Source organism: Rattus norvegicus, chromosome 11 (assembly GCF_036323735.1).
Source record: "Rattus norvegicus strain BN/NHsdMcwi chromosome 11, GRCr8, whole genome shotgun sequence".
NCBI lineage: Eukaryota > Metazoa > Chordata > Mammalia > Rodentia > Muridae > Rattus > Rattus norvegicus.
This window is the reverse complement of record NC_086029.1, coordinates 83,395,047-83,419,089: the sequence shown is the minus strand read 5'-3', so window position 1 is coordinate 83,419,089 and position 24,043 is coordinate 83,395,047. Positions and strand designations below refer to the sequence as shown.

Genomic DNA, 24,043 nt, shown 5'->3' with positions numbered 1-24,043 from the left:
ACCCGTTTTTAGTTTTTGGAGAAACTTCAACACCGATCTCCACAATGGCCTCACTAGTTTCCATTCTGAACAGCAGTATACACTGGTTTCCTTTTGTCTACATCTTCACCAGAATTTCTTGTTATTTGTTAAGAAATACAAGTGTACGCACGCAACATCTGTTCCACCTTTCTGGTTGGCAAGCCTGGTGCTGCCTGGTGCTGACCAGCACATGAGGCAGAGACCCTACATAGAGTGACTTTTAGAGGACAGCCATCATCTTCTGAGCAACAATTTGACCTATATCGAAACTACTAGAATGGGCCAAGAATGGCAGAGGAATGAAGCAGGAAGGTTGCAAGTTCAAGATCAGCCTAGGCAAATTGATAAGACCTTGTATCAAAATAAAAAAACCAAAAGGGGGGGCTGGGGATTTAGCTCAGCGGTAGAGCGCTTACCAAGGAAGTGCAAGGCCCTGGGTTCGGTCCCCAGCTCCGAAAAAAAGAACCAAAAAAAAAAAAAAAAAAAAAAACCAAAAGGGGGCTGAGGTTAAAACTCATTGGCAAAGCACTTGCCTAGAACACGTAGCTAAGGGTTAGGTTCCCAGGACAATACCCACGCATTGCAGTTTTGTAAGCACTTACTGCTCTTGCAGAGGACACAGGTTCCATTCTGAGCAGCCACAAGGCAGCTTACAGCTCTCCTAAGTTCAGTTCTAGGAGATCTGGAACTCCCTTCTGGCCTCCCCAGGCACCGTGCACACATGCAGGGCACATATTCACATGCATGCAAGACACACATTAAAGACAAGCCAAGGCATGACCAAGCATGTGATCGGAGCTCAGTACCAGCTCTGCATAAGAAGTTACATAATGGTCCCGTGAAAAGCTCCTTCTGAGACCGCTAGGAAGGCAGAGGGCAGTTCTGTTTCCTGCCCTCTGCTCACTCTGCCCTCTCACGAGCAGTAGGAAAGCAGAGGGCTGGTAGAGGCCAACGAGACTTAAGAGAAATGTGAAGGATTTCATTCCTCTTAGTGAACTGTCGTCTCCCAGCTCTTAAGAAACGCCACCTGCCAAGGAGAAGAGAGTATTGGAAAATCAAGGGGAACCAGTCACAATGACACCACCCACCTTTCCAGGGACAGTGAAGGAGGCAACACAGAAGCTTTTACAGGTGAGTGCCTAGGGATGCCCTAAAGCCTACTTAAGGCAACACTGCAAACCTTAAAATCCCCCCAACTGCCTTGCAACAGATCAGTTCTCACAGCTAAGTCTTACATCAGAACATTAAGTTAGCAAAAGGCTTAACCATAGAGAAAATTAGTTCTAAATAACCTCCAGCAAGCTCATACTGGTTTTTTAGACTTATTCATCCATAAGTGTTTTGCCCTCATGTATGTCTATATATGGTGTGCATGTCTAGTGTTCACAGAGGCCAGAAGAGGGCATTGGATTTACTGGGACGACAGTTACAGGTGGTTGTGAGCTGCCACGTAGGTTCGGGGAATTCAACTCAAGTCCTCCAGAAAAGCAGCCAGCGCTAAGCTATCCCTCCAGTCCCCCCTGTTGTTCTAAAGAAGCTCATGCTAACGTCTTTCCCGGCTAAGTAGTATCCTCTGTTCCAAACTTTACAAGGCCTTTCTGGTACACTGTGCGTGTAAACCAAATATCGAGCATCTCCAACTTCTCCTGATCTTATCCAGTGATCGTATGGATTGGGAAATGGAACACATTGCCCTCGGGATGAGAATAGCAGGTGTCCTCCAGGCCTGCTGTGATCAGACACAAAGCCAGCCTGGGTGAACAGCTGAGCGGACTGACTTGCGGTTAAACCTGGTGTCTGTCCTTGAAGATCTATGCTAGCAGCCCTCAGATGAAGATGTAGAACTCTCAGCTCCTCCTGCACCATGCCTGCCTGGATGCTGCCATGTTCCCACCTTGATGATAATGGACTGAACCTCTGAACCTGCAAGCCAGCCCCAATTAAATGCTGTCCTTTATAAGAGTTGCCTTGGTCATGGTGTCTGCTCACAGCAGTAAAACCCTGACTAAGACACTCACCCTCAGAGTTTTACATGGATTCCGAACTTATTGTGTATCTGGATGGCAATCAAATTCTTTTTTAAAGGTTTTTAAGATTATGATTATTCTCTCTTTCTTTGTGTGTATGTGTGTGTTGTGTAGGTATGTGTATGTTGTATATGTGTATGTTGTATATGTGTGTTGTTTATGTGTGTGCTATGTATGTGTATGTTTTGCGTGTGTTGTATGTGTATGCTGTATATGTGTGTTGTATATGTGTTGTATTTTTGTGTGTTGGGTATGTGTATGTTGTATATATGTGTGTTGTGTATGTGTATGTTTTGTGTGTATTGTGTATGTTGTATATGTGTGTTGTGTATGTGTGTATATGTGTTGTATATGTGAGTGTTGTGTATGTGTGTGTTGTGTGTATATATGTTGTGAATGTCTTGCCACATTGCATGTGTGAAAGTCAGAGGACAAACAGAGAGTGAGTTTTCTCTTCCCACAGTGTACGTTTCAGGAAGGAACTCAGGTCTTCAGTTTTGGCGGCAGCACTGTCAGCTACCAAGCCATCTGGCTGGCTGGTCCTCAGTCAATCTCTTCCACAAGAAAAATACAGCACTTGTAGCATCTCTGAAGCCAGACAGAGCACTTCAAAGATCAGTAGTGTCCCCGAAAAGTCCGTGTCCTGGTGAGCTTTTCTGTTCCTGTGATAAACACAGGATCAAAAGCGCCTCGTGGAGGAGGGGTTCATTTGGCTTTCGACTTCCAGTCCAGCATCAAGGGAACCTGGGAGCAGGAACCAACGGAAAAGGGCTACCGCCTGTCTTGCTCAGGCTGCTTTCTTCTACAACTCAGGACCACCTACGAGGGTGGCACCACCCACAGTGGGCTAGGCCATCCCAGATCAATCTTGAAGTAAGAAAATGTCAGGGCTGTAGAGATGGCTCAGCAGTTCAGAGCCAGCACCCACATGGTGGCTCACAACCATCTGCAGCTCCAGTGGTGTGTGTGTGGGGGGGGGGGGTGGGTAAGGGGAGTGGAGGCATCCACCACAACCTCTTATGGCCTCCAAGGGTACTGTACGTGTGTGGTATATGGATGAGCAAGCAGGCAAAACACTCATACACCTAAAAATGATGTTTTTAAAGGAAAAAATGCCCGTAGACTTACATTTGGGCCAATCTGATGGCGGTACGTTCTCAAGTGTGTGGGGTTTTGTTGTTGCTGTTGATGGTGGTGGTTGGTTGTTCTGGGTTACTCTAACTTATGCTGTCAAAAAATCTAACCAGCACAAATGGGTCCAAATAGAAGCTGATTCTGTCGTTAATCAGGTCCTGTGACATTGGACTCACTGTTTCACACCTTGGCACCGCTGTCACTTCAGGTGTTAGAGGAGGAGTGCCTGTCGCACAAATGCCTAAGAGTGGTTGGAATCCAGTAAGACACAGAAACGTGCACGCCATTGGAGTTCCTGGAGAATAAGAGTTCAGTCGTGTTAACCAGCAAGGTCATCAGGAGTAACCTGCCCCCGATGATCTAATCCTAGAAGAGCTGCTTCCAATCTGTAAAGCAAGTGGCTGGAGCCGAGGAGTAATTGCCTAGCCCCTGGCAGGCTAAGCTAGGCGAATAGCCCTGGTTCTCCAGTTCTGAGTTCCAAGGGAGCCTCTGTTAGAGCTGCTCAGGTCCCACTGTGAAAGCACGGAAGAGCTGCCTCCCTTCATTCTGAGATAATGAGTTCTCTACCCACAAAGAGATGCAAAGGGAGGTCGGACAGCCACTTGCTGGGCATAGAGAAGGGAAGACTCCATCGTCAACAAAGGGCAAAGCCCACACTGCTTGGGGATCACTTCCAGCCTAAATCTCCCTCCTGTACAGAGATATGGAACCTTCCAGAAACTGGTCTCTGCTGCTCCAATCAAGCAGCCACATAGAAAAGCCGTGAGTCAGTCAGCCTGTTCCTGTTGGTCCACCCAGGCTGGAACACACTAAAAACCCAAACAAAACAAGTGTGTCTCTCACAAGCAGAAGAGTGATAAGGGATCTGGTCAGAGGCTTTGCCTAATGACCCACTGGCTGTTTGTTCTGTGGATTCTGACCAGGAATTTATGAGGAAGAATCTAAAGTCTATGATTGGGAAACTGGGAAGAAAGCCATCAGGCCGGGTTGGGAGCAAAGCGTTGGATGAAAGAATAGATATTTGGTAAGAACTCAGCAGGCTGCTGTATCCTCCCTTCCCTCAGAGGTGCTAAGGGAAACTACACTGCCTTAACCCATTGCCTAATCTACTTTCTTCTGTGGAACTGAACACAGAGTCCTGGAGACAAGGAGGTAGCCCCACTGCCAGAGATGACATCATTGGGTAGAACAAGCCAAGGCCTTGTGACTCTGACAATGGCTTCGCCATCCCGTGTCACCAGGTCAACCCAGCCCGCAGGAAGACCTCAGCACCTGCGGGTCTGGTGTCTGTCCTCACAGTGACTTTCTGCCACTCTGGTCTTGGGATAATGGATCCTCTCTGCAGTTGCTTGCTCCGTTTTCTAGAAGGGGAAGGTGCCTTCCTCATGGCCTCACTTATGGCTTCCTAGCTGCGTGTGGATGGTTCTGGGTATCGGGGACGGCAGCTTTTGAAGTGGACGGTCTTGAATTCAAATCATGCCTTTTAGTCTGCATGATCTTAGACAGGTTATTTAATGCCTCTTCGTCCCAGATCACCCCAAGTTTTTTTAAAGGCGTGCACACCCCAAGTTTTAAGTGAGCATGAGACCAGTCATTTTACACCACGGTCAGGAAGAACAGTTGATCATGGGTATCTGGTACCCAACACAGTGCCTGGGTGTGGTAGTGGCGGAGCAGAGAGGTGACTGTCACAGGCTCCCTCATTATTCACCTGCTCTGGATTGTGGTAGGGAAGAGTAGTTTCATAAATGGAGAATACCCCTGTCCCCCAAGGGAAGTATGGCTCACAGAGCGGCATTCTCCCCTACTGTGCACCATCCACAGTCCCCTCTCCTTGGTATCATCATCCTCAGACTGTTCTCTCTCCAGACCAGGGGCAGCATTTGTCCAGAATAGGGACATCCTAAGGCAAGCCAGAAAGCAACAGAAGCTGGAGGAGCCAGCTTAGACGTGCTGTCTCTTGGGAGAAGCAGCCATTAAAAAAAAAAAAAAAAAAAAAACCTCCTTGCAGCTGCCTCCCTCTTGATAAATGGCCTTTGCTTCTCCAGCCACAGCGGCTGCCAAGAGCCAGCCTTGGTTGAGCGTATACATTTTCCTCTGAATAGTGACCTCAGTGCACTCTTTCTAGGGATTCATAATCATTGGAGACACTGACAATCCAGAAGTCATTGCCTCCTCCCAACTCTGCTTTTCTGGAGACAAGGAGGCCTCTGCCTCCTCTGTGAGATACTTTGGGACAGCAACGTGACATTTCAGCTTGCTGAATGCTGATGGACCCACCAGGCCACTGGGCTCCCAGGGTTAAGCCTCTGCTGATCACGCAGCTGTTCACTGCTTCTCAGAAATGGAGCAGGAAGGACAGATGGGGACCCACTGCCAATACTCAGGTGAATCCTGACAGAGCCCATTAGTGCACACAAGCCTGGCTAGGGGGTAAGGCAGGCTCCTTAGCAGTGTGATAGCATCACCATTAATCTCAGAGAGGCCCAAAGATCCTGTAGAGAACCAGGATTTGGCAGGTGCTGAGAGGGAACAGAGACTCCAGGGTGCATGGGCAGAGTCCAGAATGCTCTGTGAACGGAGCAGAAGCCAAAATGATGGGTACGTGCCCGAGGGAGTTCGCAGTTGGTGATGCTCAACACTGCAGCTTCGAAATAAACTTGGGGTTCTCTGGGAGGTAATCAGAGAGAAGAGGAGGCTTGGGGCTACCCTACTTGGGCTCCCATGAATTCAAGTCCTCCGGTCTTGTCTTAGTTGGAAACCTGGGTTATTGGCTACTAGTCAGGTGACATGAGTAGAGCACTTGATATTTGGAGGGACAAACCTTCAGGGTCCCCAAGGCTGTACTCTTCCTCCATCCTCTCCCAATACATGAGGAGCCCAGACACATCTGGCCCAGTTTTGGGACAATTATGCCTTCTGCTATCCCCAGAATGAGAAAATACGGACTCAACCTTCTGCCTTCCTTCCACACTTACGATGCCTAGGTGGTGTGCTTGCTTGAGCTCCTCCCACCCACCATGCTTCCTAGCAGGCTCTTTTAGCAGATAGTCATCTTGCCTAAATGCCTACAACCTGGATGACTTGAATCGGACACTCAGTGCCTCCCTGGTGTCCTGGGACTCTGGGCTCCTGTCTCTGACCCTGTATCCCTGAGGTGAGGATTTTGCCTATCAGGATCAGAGGACTTCTCAAAGCTGAAGTTGCTCTGACGTATGGGTCGCCAGACCAGATGGCATCCTCCGGGCACTGTTTGCAAGGGCAAAGTCTATAAAACGCTGTCCACTCTGGCCACTGCCCTCAGCCACTCTCATAACCCCTGGCAACTAGTGTTGCGAGTCCACATTGGCACCCGAGGTGGCTCAGCGTGCTGAAGCCTGAGTGTGACTTGCGGTATAGGCAGCTAGTGAAAAATGCCCTGTCCTCTGGCCCTGTGCCCCAGCTCAGAGGGGCAATGAAGGCTTATCTGACTGCCTGCGTCCTGGCTGGAGACTGGGATTCAGCATAATTCAATGTAACACAACCTAAGAGTTTCTTGAGTCCCTAGAAGAACGGTCCCTGGGCTGAGCTTAGACAGAACCAGAAGCAGATATGGCCCCAGAGAGATCACAGTGAACGGTTCAGGAGGGAGATAGCAACGGGGGACGTTGACAGACGGTTTTCCACACACCGTGCCCTCTATGGGAACTCCCCTTCCTTCATCTCGTCCCCTGATTAACTTGCCCTGCTCCCCCCTCAGCTTTCAGCCCAGTGACATTTCCTTGGAGTCTTCCCTGCCTTGGGTGACTCAGGCAATCCCCTAGCTTTACACTCTCTCTCCTCAGCAGCACTTGTCCCTGACAGAATGTACAGATCTCGGTGTGGTTATTTGATTATTTTATGTCTCCTAGCTGGGCTGATTGGAAGCTCCATAGATAGGCTAGGGGGCCCATTTCCTTCTGCTCTCCATGGAGAGGCTGGACAGAGTACGGACATTATGAAAATCCTCTGGAAAAACACACGGACAGGAAATGAACAGAGAACTGGGTCACTGTCAGAGCTATGCTAGGCCCCTGGTAGAAAGGGAGGGGGAGATGTCTTGAGGGGACTGGTGGGTGAGGAGAAACTATGGTTGGCAAGTGGAGCTGGGCAAGGTACTCACAGTGGAGTAGGTGCTGGTGGCACTAATGGCAGGGACAGAGATACTACCTCATGTCACCTGCTGCAGCCTGCAGATGCTTTTAGGAACCCCAGTCCCGGTAAAACCGGGTGCTCCGTTTCACAGCAGAAAAGGATTTTTAGGATGAACCAGTAGGAAACAGAGTTGGGGTTTGTTGAAACTAGAAAGGGTGAGTGTGTTGGTTCCTCCTTTAACCTTGGTTCTTGGAAGGCAGAGGCAGGAGGATCTCTCATCTACAGAGGGAGTTCCAGGCCAGCCAGGAACCTGGCACTCTGAGCCACCTTGGGGCCAATGACTCTCCAAGCAAACAAACAAACAAAACAGAAAGGCACCCATGGAAAGGGGTAAAAAATGTACACATCATGACTGTGAACTTCTCAAAATAAAAAATAAAAAATAAAAACAGTAGCTTATTAGAAGATTTTTTACAGTTGCTTTTTTTTTTTCGGAGCTGGGGACCGAACCCAGGGCCTTGCACTTGCTAGGCAAGCGCTCTACCACTGAGCTAAATCCCCAACCTAAAATTTAATTGGGGCTGACTTACAGTTGCTTTTTTTTTTTTTTTTTTTTTTTGGTTCTTTTTTCGGAGCTGGGGACCGAACCCAGGGCCTTGCGCTTCCTAGGTAAGCTCTCTACCACTGAGCTAAATCCCCAGCCCCGCTTTTTTTTTATCAGAAGATTTTTTAATAAAATATATCTTATTTGGACTTTGATGACTGTATCTTTATGCATCTCCAACCCACTCCACCCCCAGGGACACATCACATGCCCTACCCTCTTCATGTCCAATCCTTTCTTTTTAATACCCATAACGACCCACTGAGTACCGTGAGCTCTGCTTGTTGGAATGGTGACGGACCTAGTTTGCTGGATCGTGTGCCTAGGTCTCGTGTAGGTATTTATATCTACAGTGAGTTCATGGGAGAAATGGCCACACTGTGTCCCAGTGACAGCACCTCATAGTCCTTCTCTGAATCATACCTTCTTCCTGCCATTCTGCAGTGTTCCCGGAGCCTCATGGTGGAAGGACGGTGTTTGATACAGATTTCACAATTGAGAATGAGTCTTCGATAGACACTCTCAGCACTTTGGCCATGCAATTGCTGACTACTATAGAGAGAAGCTTCTCTGTCTGAGGTTGAAGGCAGCATTATGTGTCTTATATATGTAAACATGAATGTTTAGAAGGTAGTAGACAATGTGTCTTGTAACCGTATATTTTTCTCTGCCTATTTTAATACGGGTTCAACCTCTCCTCTAGCCCACCAGAAGAAGTGGCAAAGGAAGGTTATTAGGATACGGGGGAAGTGGGCCTGTTTAGAAATAATTCTTTGGGGTGATTCCAGTCTTCGTTGTTAGGATATCGGTAGTCCACTCCATGAATCAGCGGCTACAGTCCAGTCCATTTGGCAGACGCCACACAGGGATCAGCGCGGGCAGCTCAATCCAGAAGGCTCACCAACTGGCCAGAGTCCACCTTGCAAGCGGCAAGAAGCCACAGGAACCTCAGGAGACGTTCTCTGGTGAGTTTCTCTCTATGACATCACCACCAGCAAACCTGAGCCGTGCAATGTAAGGCAAACCAATACCTGTGTGCAGTCAGTGAGGAAAAGTGAGGTGAAGCAAAGCAAGCCAATGCTCAAGCTCTCACTGTCTGTGGGGTCAGATTTACAATCCCTCCTCACGGGTCCTTTCACGCGTCTGCTATAGCAGAACATCCTTTCGCCAGTGTCTGCTTCAGGAAAGCATCCTTCCCTGTGTGCCTCAGGAAAACATCATTTGACAGAACTTACTTTCCAACGAAACCAGTAGCTTCCACTTCGATGTCCATTTAGCAAAACAAGCTCATTCATTTAGCAGTAGGTTCCTCCCGAGGGCCTGCAATTTTTGAGCCACAGGCTTTTGACCAGAATAATGGTCTCCGGTGTGAATTCCTTCCTGTGGAGCAAGCCTCAAATCCAACTCAGGGGAAGTTGTTACCTCCCCAGCATTCATACCACTATTGCCCGAGACAGAGTATCTTCTCAGCTCCTCAGTTTCATATGAACATAACAAGCAGGGTTGGCTGCAGGAAGCCATTGATGTCTTTTTCCACAGCACCCTTCCTAGCACATGGACGATGATGATGATGATGATGATGAGGAGGAGGAGGAGGAGGAGGAGGAGGAGGAGGAGGAGGAGGAGGAGAAGAAGAAGAAGAAGAAGAAGAAGAAGAAGAAGAAGAAGAAGAAGAAGAAGAAGAAGAAGAAGAAGAAGAAGAAGAAGAAGGTGTGATGGAGAGAGAGAGAGAGAGAGAGAGAGAGAGAGAGAGAGAGAGAGATATCCTGGGAAAGAATGAGGCAAAACCCAAGTGCACTTGCTGTTGGCTTCTCCAAAGAGCCACAGCTCAGAGTCTTAGCATGAGCCACGTACACCATTTTGTTGGCTCTCGAGTTACATCTCAAAAGATTGCCAAGAAACTTTCCTTTTCCTTTTCTTGCTGCTAAGTGAGATTATAGGGCGCTTTGGATGGGATTATAATCTGACCATATAAAACTGGGAGCCACTTGGACTGCACCGAAGTTTAGGATGGATCTTTTCCTATAAATAGGTTTCTCATGAGATTCCTGGAAAAACTTTTGGTCCACAGCCCTGTTTCTGAAAGTTAAAGGCCTTGTGAATGAGAATTCCTGGGAAGAAGCCTGTCCTGTTGGCTGTTTAGCTAATTAAAACTTCAAAGAGGTGGAGAGGCTGGGCTCTGGCAGTTTCAGGCCCAATTACAATTTATGTGATAATTAGCTTAGTCAACAACCATTCTGTACTCCAGCTGTGCCAGACCTGACATCCTGCTAGGCCTGGTAACCTAACAGCAAAACCTTTGAAATGTAGGAACTTGGACGGGACTCTATTCTCCACCGCACAAGGACTAAGGATGCTATCAGATAACAGCCAATACCTGTAGCTAAGATTTCTCCACTGTGCTCCGCTTACTTTAAAACCACCTTGATTTATATGTTTCTTTGTACTGTTACCATAAAAGCTCCATGGAACCTGTGGTAATGCCAGCTCCGTGTTTCTGAGCCACAGCCACCCATACGTTTGCTCTGGAACCAGTTCTCTCACTCCCTTGAGTTGAGAACTGCTGTTTTTGCCTAGAGAGTTTAAGCAAATGTTAACTGTGTTGGAGTTCTTGATTCTCAGCTGGTGAGAGGCTTCAATCAGACTCTGAAGTAACGGCTACTCTCTCTTCCCGTGTCTCCATAATTTCCCCTTTCTGTCTGTCTCAGTGGGAGCCAGGGTTCTCTGCAGCACAGTTTAGGAGCAGACTGGGAAATGGGGTCCAGGGTAGCAAGTTAGAAGGTGGGATCGTGACTTTGGGAATGCTCCTGCAGGCCTGCAAGAGGCTGGCCCCAGAAGGGGCTTAGAGGTAGCAGCTCTAAGCGGGAACTAAGGAGCCACGGCTACCGGAAAACCGGAGTGGAAGGAGATGCTGGACATTCAGACTAACAGCACCAGCCTACCCGTCAGCTAGAGTGGGAGGAAGGTTGGGACCAGGGGTCTAACTCAAGAGTCTTCCCTCAAGCAGCTGTGTGGCCTCCAGGGCATTCAGGTTGGGTATCAGAGGCTATGCCCCTCTGATGTGCTGCAGCTGTGAAATCTCTCTCCCAGTCTGCTGCAGTGTTCTCTCTCCCTCCTCATCTGGTCTCTGGGAAGGCGAAGGCATCCACAAGAGGGTGCTTGTGATGTGAGACGTCCGGGACATTTTCTACTCGGCCTCCATGGTCACTTGCCAGCCAGCCCTCTCCACTCTTCCCTGTGCCTTGAGAGGAGAGTCACTGGGCTGTCAGCCTAACTGACTCACCTTTGGGTTCCCCTGGGTCCATCCGTATGGCATAATAAAAAGCCCAGGTTGCCAGCACCTTGGAATTTCCCCGAGTGATAAGAAATGCTTTGTTATGCATAATGACTTTTTAAACTTCTTCAGAGCTCATGCAAATGAGATGACTCAATATAGGAAGCCCTGTTTAGCTTCCCAGGAGGGACTGGTCACCAAACAGATTGAATAAATCCTTAAAAGGTCAGAGACAGCCCTACCCTGAGAGACAAAATTGTAGAGATTTGGGGAGATTGTGTGTCCAGAGAAGGTGTGAAAGCCATGGAAATTCTGTACCAATCTGCAAGAACACACAAACACACACACACACACACACACACACACACACACACACACACACACCCTCCCAGGCAAGCCTGTTCTGGGTGCCTGATAGTTTCCTGCTACAAGACTACATTTCCCAGCTCTCCTTGTGGCCAGGCTGAGATGCTCTGGAAAGGAAGAAATATGGATACAGTGTGGTAACAATTTCATCCCCTATAACAAACGGGTGGTATCCCATCTTCTGTAGGCATTTTGCATCCATACACATGGGCGGTCAGATGCTCCTTGCTGTGAACAAGGTCTTGCCTATATAAGGTCAGAAGCTTCCTTCCTTCTGCCCTTTCTGTCCCTCTTCAAGCCCATATTTCCCACGTAATCTATCAATGCTCTGTAGCAAACTGCTGACCTGGTGGTCTATCCTGAGCTCCATAACTTGCTCTATGAACCACCAAACCTGTGAAGAGATTATGTCAATTCCAGACTGGTGGTCAAGTCATTCAGTGGTGCAGATGGCTAGAGGGCCTCCACTTTCAGCCTGACATCCGAAGTGAGGGCACTCTTGGGAGTCTGGACTAAGTCTGAGAGTTAATATTGAGGTAGGGTAGACAGGGAAGTGGTGAGAGGAGGGGCTGGAGCGTCCTCACTGCCATCTGGATAACGTCTGTTGCCAGCTGAAAATTCCAGCACAGTTAGCATTTACTGGGGAGGTTCCTGGACACAGACGTAATATTCCGCTCATGTAAAAATATTTTCAAACAAGGGTGCTAAAATAACAACCAACCAGGATTAAGGCCCTAGTATACAAGACTTCAAGTACAGTCTCATTTTTCTCCTGGGTATTTTCTGGGAATCTCACAATTAAGACGCAGGTGGGGAAATTTGGGGAAGACAGGATGAACCTCTCACCCAAGAATCTGGTTGGAGCCTTTCCAATAGAGGAGTAAGAATTCTAGCATCAGGGCTGGAGAGATGGCTCAGCAGTTAAGAGCACTGATTGCTCTTCTAGAGGTCCTGGGTTCAATTCCCAGCAGCTACATGGTAGCTCACAGCCATGTGCAATGGGATCTGATGCCCTCTTCCGGTGTGTCTAAAGACAGCTACAGTGTACTCATATATATAAAGCAAATAAATAAATCTTAAAAGGAAACAAAAAAAGAATTCCAGCACCAACTGCTTAATACCTTTCCCCCTTCATAACTATAAAGTTTCTAGCAATCTCACCAGAAACCTCACAGGAAGATGTGTTCTAACCCCACCATGCAATCAAAAGTTACCTTATCAAATTATAATTCCACCCCAGGCATCTTCAGAGCCTGCTCAATTTATCTTTCATGATGTAACTTGGGAGTCACCAAAATAGTATATATATATATATATATATATATATATATATATATATATGCATATACATGTATATGCATTGTACATATATGTATGTGCACATGAGTGTGTGCATATATGCATGCACATGTGCACACACACAGGCGTGTGCAGCACAGCACGTGTGTGGAGGTCAGAGGACAGCTTGGTTGTGGGTTGGTGTAGCACTCAAGCTAGTGAACCAGCAGCTGGGGAGTGGGGACTCGTGTGCTGAGCCCCCTAGGGTGATCATCCTCGAGGTGGGTCCGGCTGGACAGCTGTCACCACCTGGGGACTCTGGGAACAATGTATTGGGCAGCCTTCCTTCTCTTCTGAGAAGCAGCAGTTGAGGGGAGAGCCAGCTATTCAAGGTGACCCCTGTAGGCAGAATGGAGTCTCCTGATTTGACTCTGTCTCCTTCCCATTTAGCTAAAAAAGGCACTTAGCGAACTCTCATTAAATTGTTTTTACATTATCCAAAGTCTTGGGTCAATTAATTTTTGGCTTTTGTGCTCCTTTTCTTCTCTGAAGAATACCTGCATAATTTTATTTTTCTTATTTAAAGTGTGTTATTTTGAGAGTTACCAGAGAACAAATTTCCAACCTCCAACAAGAAGTCTTATCTTGCTGGGGTTTTTTTCTTTTTTTTCTTTTTTTTCTTTTTGCATTTAAAGAGCTGTTTGCATCCTTCTGCCCTTCCCCCCACATCTACACTGAGTTTTGCCTCCATCAAATTCTATCCCCAGTCAAGTGAGATGGCGCTGTCCGCCATTTGTAGACGAGACAGAAATGGTTCCTTGACTCACCAGTGGAGAGTGCAGGGTTGCCAGATGCAGGGCAGCTTAGGGTAGGATATGCAGGGGAGGGAAGGTGGAAATGAAGAGAGGGGAGGACAGAAAGGTCACCATCTCAGAGTGGTCCGGACTCTGCATACAAGTCTCAGACCAGAGAGCCACTGCTCCTGAAGGGCTCTCAGGAGACCGGACTGTGTGGAGGCGAGGAGGCTCCTGGCCCCTTTCTGCACTCCTAATGAAGCTAGGAGACATGGGGAACAATGGCAACCTGAAAATGGAGAGGACCTAGTACTGTGTTTGTGTCAGCAGTCTCTCCCACCCTCCTTCTCCTTCCCCTCCTTGCTCGATGCCTCCCCCCCTCCTCCGTGCTTCCCTCTCACTTTATAGAATTTCTTTTATTGATTTTCTCATGTCTCCTGGTTTTTCAGACTTGTATCCTTCATCTATTATATGTCTTTCTAGCCCCTCTGAAGCCTTTATGTACCCCCTTTTCTCTATATATATCCATCTCGGCGTGTCCAAAACTCAGAAACCCAAACGGATGACAGATTGCTCTGACACAGAGCTGAGGCCCTCTGTTGAGTTTATTTCTGGCCTCAGAGGCCGACTACAGTAGCGTTTGTATTGTGTGTATTTGTTCAGTCTCCCTTCCCGTTCCGAGCGTGTTTAATTTTTCATGATGAATTTGTTTTGTCTCCTCCACTTTCCCAAGAGCATCACGGGGAGCCCATTCTCTTCACAGGCATCTCTTGCCAGTCCTTCCTGCCAGCCCCCCTCCCCAGTGGTGCTCAGGAAGTAGGTCGAAGTGTCAGCATAGCCCCTCACCCACCACACAGGCTTCCAACCTTCTACCCAGTAGAATTCTTTCAACTCAGCATAGTGACTCTAAAGAGAGCATGGTGGCTGGAACAGGCATTATTCCTTATTACTGCCATTGGCTCTCTCAAACGGAAATCATCTAAGAATACCTATTTAGCAAACGCCATCTTAAAGTAGTCACTCAATGCTCATACCTCAACACCATTGACATCTAGTTTCTTCCACAAAAGCGCTGGCTTGGCCTGTGGGATACGAAGGCTTTTCTTACTGTTCTCCAACTGTTCATCTTACCCACACAGTTGCCGAATGCAGTGAAGTGTCAGGCACTCGGTGAGGAGCTAGTGACAATGTAGATGGCCTCCCGTCTTTGAAGACGTTACGGTCTGGCTGGGGAGAGTGACCAGTACACAAGTATATTTAAATAAATATTCATTTAAAAGACATCTGACAGAGCCTATTGTGTATTCAAGCACTAAAACTACAGCAACGCTGACTGGGTGAGGGGTAGTCTGATTAATATTGGAACAGAACTCTGACTGAAATATTCATGATATTTACTCGTGGGGCAGGGTAGGCTCTGTAAGGTAGCACAGTCTGTGTCGAGGTTTCTTAGTGAGTGGCTTTGGGAGTAACAGCTGCGGGAAGAAGGGGACGTCAGAACTGACAGAGAAAAATGCAGAGAAACCCAGGACTAGCACTGGCTAAACTCCCTGACTGCATCAAACTAGCTGGGTTTTGCTGCGTCACTGAGTGTGGGCCACCTCAGGTAGGATCTCATCTTGGATGAAGTGACTCTTTGCATCCGAGAGAGCTGGAAGGCAGAGGCTACCAGCAGGCAGTACTCCCTATAGCACAAGGACATCTTCACTAAAGGGAGAACGGAGAGATATAGCTCTGTGTCCATAACGTCAGCAATATGGTGAAAGCAAAATCATACAGGGGGTGGGGAGGGGGCTCCTGCACGGACGTATGTGTCCCCCATTGCTTCCTAGACTGAGTGACAGTTTTAAGGGCACTCACTAGAGCTGTAAGAAGGGTTCTTACCAGGAGATACACCCTAGCGAGCAGCCAGAATGCCCTCAAATCTTATGACGCCCAAATCGCAAAGGAGCCCAGTGCTTTAGGCAATTCTAGATTACCCAATGGAAGGAACCTGGGCCTTTGAGAGACAGCACAGAGCTGAGCTTTATCCCTAAGCTAATCAGTAGCATATGGAGACATGAGGAAGACAGATTTTTTTTTTTTTTTTTTTTTTTTTGGGAGCTGGGGACCGAACCCAGGGCCTTGCGCTTCCTAGACAAGCACTCTACCACTGAGCTAAATCCCCAACCGGAAGACAGATTTTTAATTTTGTATCGTTATGTTTACTGGGCTTTAATAGCTGTTTCTTTCAGTATTTCCTTTCCTTGAGTAATACAAGACCCCACCCCTGCCCTTGGAGTGGAAAAGCAATGAACACGTAAAGCTAGCTAGAAGGGAGAGGCAGGGGTCTGTGCTATGCCTGGGTATTTGATCCCAGCACTGCCTGTGATAACCTGGAAGGTGTCCACACCTAAGGAAAGAGGGTGGAAAGAGAGATCAAGAATATCAGCCTTGGGTGCTGCCTGCAGACTGCATTCAGCAAAGATATTTAAATAGAACTGGTCAGTTTTCGTGAGGGAATGGAATAGAATCAGGGAATCTGGTCCTGAAGTGAGGGGAACAGAGGATCCCTCTTAGGACACATTTCCTCCGTTGGGCTCAGTTTTTACCTTTCCATATACAATGGAGCCCCGTATTAGTAAGTAATTGTCTACTAACTATCGTGATAATCTACAAGTCCCAGGGGGCCCTGCATAATGAAAATTTCTTTCTCAGACACACTTTTATAAAAAGATTGTGTGTAGTGAATCTTTCCTCTCAGCTAAGCACAGTGAATTAGTCCTAAAAAAAACAAACAAAAAACAAATAAGCAAGCAAATAACAACAATAACGACAACAAAACCAGTCATTTCCAGGACTAAACATTTCTACACAGCCAGGGAGCTACAAGGTAGCCGCCATTAAACTGAAAAGAAACGGCACCAGAACACTAACCCAGCTCTGACAAGGTTGAGAATTATGACTCAGGAGAAAATTCTATATGCAGTTACTGGAACATGGAATTGGCTAGGAGAAAATCTACTGGAAGTCTATGCTTAAAGCTGAGGATCATCCAATTTACCCTAAGATTATAAATGTTGAGCTCAAGGCAAGGGCTGGGGAGCCATGCTTGTCCTCCCTGGGGAGGGGACAAGTGGGTGAGCTGCAGCTGAGACAGCTAACCTTGTCTATTCTAAGTTCCCACTGTAAGTGTTATACTATTTAGTCAGGCTGCTAAACAGAACATTACAGGTTTTGTGTGTGTGTGTGTGTGTGTGTGTGTGTGTGTTAAACCACAGACATTTGTTTTCTTGGTTTGGGAGGGCAGAGGGCCAAGGTGAAAGGAATCAGCTCGCTCATAGGTGGGCACCGTGGAAATCAGGCATGCCTTGGTCATGGTTACTCCACAGCATGTAGAACAATGGCCTTCAGGCTGTGCCGTGGCCTTGGGTGACTCCGTTTTACAAGGGGCAGTTGGATCCATTTTGAGTGTATACAGAGGCAAGATGAGTGTCACTGTGCACGTAGTTGCCACCAACTTCCTAGCACCACCTGAGTCACAGGCTGAGAAACAAACTTGATTTGAAAGTAAGAAGTTATCCCATAGAAACTTCTCAAAGCACACTGGCCCGGTGTCAGCACATGCTTGTAATTAGAGCCACAGCATCAGCATCAGGTCCAAGAACTTCGCAAACACACCAGACTCGTGAAGGGTTTGATATCCGATCTGGACCCCATGAAGAGGAGGATATTAATACCATGCAGATGCTAACAACGGCCTCTCTGGTATGTGCATCGAAGCACTGAGTAGCAGGGAACTGCCAACTGTCCCTAGGGGGTCCGTCAGCTCAGCCGAACCCCACGGCTTGATGCTACATCCTTGAATTGCTCTCTCTTCATCTATCCATCTGTTCTTGGACTCGGTCTCCCTTCCGTGGATTTCCAGTCGTGTACCTCCATGCCGTGACCACCATAGTCTTGTTCCTCTGCAGGTGCCTAAACTCTGCAACCCTGCAGAGTCTGTGAGAGCAACACTTGTCCAAGAGCTATAACCTGTCTCAGTAGATCCTGCCTAATCACTTGCAGAGACTGCATTTATAACGCCCGCTCTCTGCCGATCTCTTGTAAGGCCTTCGGAACTCTGCACTCGGATGCCTTCTTCAACCCCTTTGTAGTCACTCTATTATGGTTACAGAAAGAACTCTAACAACTGTGAGATGTGGAGTGTGTAATATAAGAATTAATACTAGCAACTGGGATTAGGACAAAAGAGCCTGTGATTGTCAATGGTCAGCTCTCCAGAGGACCCAGAACTAGTTGGCACGTTGCAGCCAATGAATCCAGCATGGCTCAGGAATTTACTGCTTGATCAATTGTGACAGTGCAAAATGACACAAAACATATCCATCTGTGTCTCTGATACAGAGTGTTCACGACAGCTGTCATCCTCCTGTTCTCAAATGGCCTTCCTCTCTGTGTGCAGGTCCCTAGCATCTCTTGGCCTTCTGGGTCTATTCTTGTTAGAGTACCAGTCACACTGGATTAGGGCCTGCCCCAACAACCTCATTCATACTTACTCAGCTCTTCTGACGCCCTTGTCTCCACATGCAGCCACATTCTGAGATTCTGGAGTTAGGGGCTTCAGCATGTGGGCTGTAGTAAGCAGTGGAGGGAGGCATGGAATGCCATGGAATACGAATCCCACAGCTCCGTTGCACGTAGGCATCCAGGAAACCAGTCCAATGGGTCATGAACAGCTACAACACTTCCAAACTGGTCCCTAAGCCACCACAATCCCTTCATAGTCTTCTCAGGACTCTAGGAAAAGGGGAAGCCACACGATAGATAGGAGGCCATAGATTTCCCTGGAAGAGCCCCCCACATCCTACATGCACTGGGCTGTAACTAAGGGCCTGTCGCTGTGTTAAGCTCCTAAAAGCTGGGGTCTTTGTTATGGCAGTTAGCAGGTTCCCAAGAAATCACTTGTCTTGAGAAGCCTGCATGAGGGAAACAAGAAATGGTCACATGGGCTCTTGGCATGATGCTTAATAAGTTATGACTGGAGTCCTACGGCTTAGGCAAAATTTCCAAACACAGGGTGAGAAAACCTGGCACTAGCCCTGTCTCACTGCATTCTCCAGGCAGCAGTTAGAGACCATACTGAGCTCCCTCCCTTCTTGCTGCCTGTGGACGGAGACATCAGGTTCTGCACGTGGTCCTCAGTACCAGCCCGCCACTTCTGCTTGCCAAGAGGAGACTGTCTGAGAACTTCTAGAATTGTAGAATACACAGGCAAGGACCCGTTCTGAGCACCCAGAGGTATTTGCTGAAAGTCATTGGTCTGGCTATAGTTGTTACTTCCAAGCAGAGTCATCCTCTGGATTGAGGCCACTCCCTAGACTTTGTCAGCAGAGGTCAAGGGTAAACCTCTCTCAAACAGGTCTAGTCATATTTGTTCCTACAAATGGGGTCGGTGAATACACATTACCAGTGGTCCCCTGCCACTCTTCACCTTTAGGAGGGACTAGTATAGAGCTGGGGCCGCACCAAAGACAATAGCTTTTATGCTGACCTAGGGCCTTACATAGGGCGGTCACGTGGGCTGCAGAGTCAGGCATCCAGGCTTAAACTGCCTGACCACTGGGCAGCTATCTAAAGGTTAGCTGATTATTTTAGCTTTCTCTCTCTCTCTCTCTCTATGCGTGTGTGACACAGTACATATGTGGAGCTCAGAGGACTTGTGGGAGTCAGTTTTCTCCTTCTGTCATGTGGGTCCCAGGGACAGAACTCAACTAGTCAGGCTTGGTGGCCTTTACCTGCCGAGCCACCTTGCTGTCTCAGTTTCAGCATTCTGAGCACCAGTTTCTTCACCTATAAGTAGGAATGGTCATGCCACTCACACTGCCTCCCTGAAAGGGTTGTATGAGATGACACAGAACAGTGGACAGGACACACTTCGCAGAGGGCTAGCACCTAGCAAACAGTCACCTTAGCCATCAGCACCTCCGCTTGCTAGACCCTGGCTCCCACCCTCACTGGCATTCCCATTGCTGGTGAACTGCTTTGCAGTTCCCTGTGACTCCAGAGGCTGGCCCTGCCGCCTGTACACCAGTGCTTTCCCCCTGGACACCAGCCACTTCCCACCCTGCAAAGACTTTCCACTCTCAACCTACTATTACACTGTTCGTTTAAAAAGCATTTAGCATGTGTGCAATCTATTTTACATATCTAGCATAATTATTGTCCCAAACCGTCTCTAACCTCCCTATGTCCTGCTCACTGCTTTTGTATTAACTGCATGTATAATTAATCAATGAACTTTGGAGCTACTGGTTTTTAATAGTCTCTGTTCGTATCAGTCCTTGGAGTCTTAAAGAAGAAGCTATACGGCTTTACACAATATGCAAACTATGTGCAAACAGATGCACTACGGGTGGAAGAGGAAGCTGCATGAGAGGCCCCTGCCCTTCTGGATTGGTGCAGGAGCTCAGCCTGGCTATTAGAAGTGTCACAGGTTAATATGGAAGATTTAGGGGCTATCCACACAGGCCCTGGACAGGTGAGATCACACACACACACACACACACACACACACACACACACACACACACACACACCTCCCAGTGGTTCTGGGAGTATAAACATGGCTGGCACACACATACCCTTTCTCTAAGATTTCCCTCTATTTGTTCTCAACTCTAACTCCCCTCCCCAACCACTCCAGTTCTCTCTCTAGGGAACCCTGTATAATAGCTTCTTAAGGCCTCTTACATCAGTTTGCTGCTAATGGTAAGGTCCTCATTGCATAGTCACATAGGAGCTATGTCCCTCTTTCCCTAAGTCGTCTGTTAAAGGCGCTTCAGAAATTTAACAGAATCTTAGGAGTGAATAATGTAGGTCCCTTATTGGGTCTCCTTTTCTGTCTCCCCAACCCCATTTCTACTGATGTATGTATTTGTGTCCCTTAAGGCTCTGTGGTTCTGCCCGGGGGCTGTGACCAAGCTGAGGGTTCCAGACAAAGGAGTGAGCCCTTGGGTCCTGGCACTATTCTACAAGAACACCCTTGGCTTACTGTTTGAAACACAGGTGACCGTGGTGACCGTGTTCCCCTGAGTGTATGCATTGAAAAGCTAGTCCCTCCTGTAACAGTGTTGTGAGGTGAGACCTTTAAAAGTAATAAGGGCACGTGTTACTCAGGGTTTCACTCGAAGGCAAAATCAGCCTTGAACTCTGAGTGATCCTCTTGCCTCCTTGGAAGTGTGGGGATGACGCAGGTGTGCGCCATCACACTGACAAGAATGGGTTTGCTGTGAGACACCAGTCACTTCTTGATGTCTGGCCCTCCCCACTCTAATATTCTTAGCCTTTTATCTTCCATTTTCTGCCATAGGATGACACATCAAGGAAGCATCAGAGACACCAGCCTCCTAGTCTTGTGCTTCCCAGCCTCTAGAAGCATGAAAAGGGCTTTTCTGCTCAGTGTAAATCACCCACTTTCAAGTAGTCTTTTACAGCAGCATAAAATGAGCTAAGACGCATGGCCACTCACAGCTAAAGGCTTTAGAAGAGAAACAGATTTCATCACTTCCAGCGTGGTGTTTGCGGAGGCCAAGCGTGTGGAGTGCGGGTTTCCGGCCATGTGGCAGGTCGTGTCCTTGCATAGAGGGTGGTGTGATTATGTGAAAGCTGTCTTTATATATGGCAAGTGGTCAGTGCCCTGGGAGAGCAGTGTCTGCCTGAGCGTCTGGGCTGGAGAATCCATCAGGGCTGTGCCATGATGCCTGTGGCTGAGAATGTGTTTCCGGAAGAAATTTAGCATTTGAGCTACTGGACAAAGCAAAGATCAACCTCATTAATGTGGCCCAGACCGAATAGAAGAAAGTGTGGGAGCAAAGTGACCTCCTCTTCATGAGCTGAGACCCACACACCAGACTGCAAGTCATGCCATCAATTTCCCTGGGGCCCAGGCCCTGAGACTCAGCTTTCTCGGATCTTCTGCTTGCAAATGACATTTCACGAGACTTCCTAGATGGTGTCATCTATAAGGCCATTACCACACTGAATGTCACACTTGTCCCAGGAGCTGGACATGGAGACACTGGCTAGATGTGGAGACATTATATCCTTTCACATCTGGAGCAGCTGTAGCTACCCTACGTCCTGTCTCCCATGTTATCCTCTTTCAAATATGCCTTTTAGATTTGCTAGGACAATTCTCCAGATTCTATTTTCATTCAGGGCATAAGGCTGGTTGGCTAAAAACTGGCCTTTCCAAAGATACTCATGTCCTTATCTATGGGGTCTGGGAATATCAACTCATATGGCAGAGGGTGGGGGTGGATTTCTGCAGGCGTGATTAAAGCAGCGCTCTTCAACCTTCCCAGTAATACAGTTCCTCATGGTGTGGTGACCCCAGCCATAAAACTATTTCATAGTTCTGTCATAAGTTTGCTACTGTGAGGAGGAGTCATAATGTGAATCTGTGATGTGCAATCCCTGGGGGTTGTGACACACAGGTTGAGAACCACCAGATTAAGGTAAAGATTTTCTTTTTCTTTTTTTTTTTTTTTGGAAAGGTTTAATGAGAGAAGAGTAGAAGAAGAGAGGAGTAGAGGCTGGCCATGAGTGTGTGGAGGGAAGGGAGGAGGGGAATGGGGAGAGAAGGGACAAAGGGAAAGAACAAGGAGTGAGAGCTAGGGTAGAGATTTTTGAGATGAGAGAGTATCCTAAATCAGTCACTATTGTGTTTATAAGAGAGAGGTGGGCAGGGATTCTTTCTAACCCTCGCATAGAGAAGAAAATGCTATGACATGGACTGGGGAGAGATTTGAGAGATTAGAGTAACGCAGCCATGAGTCAAGGAACCCTGGCAAAGAACGGTGGTGCGTGCCTAGAATCACCGCACTTGGAGGCGGAGGCAGCAAGAGCAGGAGTTCGAGGCCAGTCTTGGCTAACTAATAAGTTCGAGGTCAGCCTGGGATACACGAGACCTTGTGTCAAAGGAATCATAAATAAAAACCTTATCAATGAATAAATAAAGTAAACCATAAACAAGCAAGCCTAAAGCAACACTGGGCATGTGTGCAGATAGAAGTTAGCCCCAGAGGGAGCGTGGCCCAGCTAGGGCCTTCATTTTGGCTGATGACGTCAGTTTCAATCTTCTATCTTCAGAATGCAATAATTTTTAAGGCACTAAAGCTATAGCCATGTGTTAGAATAACCACAGGGAACTAATACAGCGACGTTGTCATTTCTTACCTACCCAAAACTACTGGGGGTGTGAGGGTGCCACCCTCTTTCTGACAGTTTGACAACACGTAGAATACTGTATTCTATACTGTAGTTCATCCTTACTCCCATTTGAGGACATTACAACACAGGCTTCTAGCCCCGGCATAGCCGATGGGACCTGTGCACTGGGCTGAATCTCATCCCCCATGCTTCCCCTGTTCTACCTTCTTATTATGCTTACCTTCAGAGTTCGGCCACATCACCAGAACGTGTCCACGTGAACTCTGCTTGGCACTCTGTGACCATCTTGGTCTGCAGACCGCTCCTTTCCTTGGTTTAGGAAATAGCGCACTGGTGCTTGTATTTTGAGAAGGACCGGTTAAAACTAAGTCTGAGGCCAGGGCAATGGCTTAGCAGGTACAAAAGCTAGTCTGTAAGCCTGAAAGCCCAAGTTTAATCCCCAAAACTCATTTCAAAATCGGATGTGGATGGGTGTGGTGGCACACTCCTTTAATCCCAGAACTCAGACAGAGTGTGGGTGGCTCTCTGTGAGTTTAAGGCCAGCCAGGTTGCACAACCACCCTTACTCTCTCTCTCTCTCTCTCTCTCTCTCTCTCTCTCTCTCTCTCTCTCCCTCTCTCCCTTTCTCTCTCTCTCTCTCTCTCTCTCACACACACACACACTCACACATATACACACACACATACAATAAATAAATGTTATATTTTTAAAAAACTAAAATCAATCCTAGTAAAATTATTGTTCCATAAATACTGGAATTTCCAGCCCATTTTCTAGTTTCCTTGGCCTTTCCCTAATATTTTCTCCCTTTGTGCCTTTGTTCGATATTGGAAGATTTCCTTTCCAAGTAGTAAATTGCTCCTGTAGTACCCATTATTTCACCATGTTTTGAATCTCTCTTTATTGGTCTTAGATTTTTTTTTACATAGTATCCTCTGATATAGATGTGATATTCTCTTTAACTGGGGATAAAACAGTACCATTTTGAAAACACATGTTGACATAGGCTCTGCTTGTTAAATTGCATTCAAGGCTGCTAGGGTCCGCTGGTCCTCTTGATGGCTTTAGGGTCTGCGTTAATCAGCTTCATGTTGCCATAACAAAAATACCCGGGGTAAGCTTATAAAAACGAAAGGTTCGTTTTAGTTCACTTTTCTAGGGTTTCTAGGTTGTACTGTAGAGTGGGTCTCGTGGCTGCGAACCTCGGATGGGCACATGG

The 24,043-nt window shown here is 47.5% G+C and overlaps 1 long non-coding RNA gene across 1 annotated transcript; it reads left to right on the top strand.

Moving 5' to 3' along the window:
- The first annotated feature begins 3,068 nt into the window (after window positions 1-3,068).
- LOC134481012 (uncharacterized) lies at window positions 3,069-14,854 on the top strand. The gene is made up of 3 exons (XR_010056158.1): window positions 3,069-4,206; window positions 8,701-8,864; window positions 9,439-14,854. It is a non-coding gene; the product is annotated as an uncharacterized LOC134481012 (long non-coding RNA).
- Window positions 14,855-24,043: the final 9,189 nt, after the last annotated feature.